Below are 1194 nucleotides of genomic sequence, written 5' to 3' on the forward strand. Positions count from 1 at the left end.
TGCGGCGGATCTTGGGGCCCCGAGGGCGGGGGCCTTGCTGTCAGCGGATCTGGGTGCTCCTACCCAGATCCGGGTGGTGGCGGCGGCGGACGTGTGAGTGGCGGCGGCGACCTGGCTAAGGTGGTGGCGGGGCGGCCGGTGGTCAGGCTGCGCCTTTCGGGGTGGAGGGGCGCCGGGCGTCCATGGCCGGGAGACGGGCTGCGTCTTCGGCGGCATGCCACAACTGCTGCAAGGTGGCTCGGTGCTGCTCCTCGGGGTCTCGGCATGGATGTGGGCTGCCACGACGTGGTGGTAGCTCATGGTGGTGGTCTGGTTCGTTTCACGGTGGCGGCCGGTCCCCTCCGACGTCAGCCGTCAGTGAGCGGCCTGTCTCGACCTTCGATTCCTCGCCTCGTCGTCCGGGCTCTACCCTGGTCATAGGGCTGGTCCATTCCCAGTTGCGGTCCATTGCTCGTCTCGCGCCCGTGCCTACGAGACCGAGCTCGTCTCGCGCCCGGCAGCAAGACCGAGCCCGTCTCGCGGCCGGCAGCAGGACCGAGCCCGTCTCGCGCCCGGCAGCAGGGCCGAGCTCGTCTCGCGCCCGGTGCAGCAGGACGGGTGATGGAGGCCTTTTTTGGCCGGCCCTTTGGGTCTCGGCGCGGGGGGCCGCCCAGGGGTGTGAAGAGGAGCGGCCTTTCCACTCGTCTCTTTGGTTGGGGTAGCGACGGGTCTCGGGTGAGGTGGTGTCAAGGTCTTGGATGTCGGGGCGGCGGCCCTGGTGGTGGTAGCGCGGTGCTCATGGGCAGAGCCTGTGGCTTGGTGCTGCCCGGTGACCATGGCCGTGTGGGCGGCATGGTGGCAGGGGTGTGGCGTTCGGTGCCGGTGAGTGTTTGCTGGGGTGAAAACCTGTTCTATCTTCGGACGGACCGGCGGCGGCGTAGCACGTTACCTTCTTGAAGGCATCGTCGCGGCTCTCACCGGTCATCGTGTCGCGGCGGCGCGTTGGCGTCGTAACCTTCTTGGAGGCACCGCCTTGGAGCTCACGGTTCGTCATATGCGGCTTCATCTATTCGCAGTGGCGTGTTCACGGTGGAGGTCCCCGATTGCTCTTGTAATGTTAGGAATGGTGTTGCTGCGCTCAGCGCCTATGTATCCCGCCTTAGGTGTGTGCGTGTGTTTGTCGTGGGATGCGTTTGTACTTGGGCTGTGGTTGAT

The sequence above is a fragment of the Triticum dicoccoides genome, chromosome 3B (genome assembly GCF_002162155.2).
Source record: "Triticum dicoccoides isolate Atlit2015 ecotype Zavitan chromosome 3B, WEW_v2.0, whole genome shotgun sequence".
Classification (NCBI taxonomy): domain Eukaryota; kingdom Viridiplantae; phylum Streptophyta; class Magnoliopsida; order Poales; family Poaceae; genus Triticum; species Triticum dicoccoides.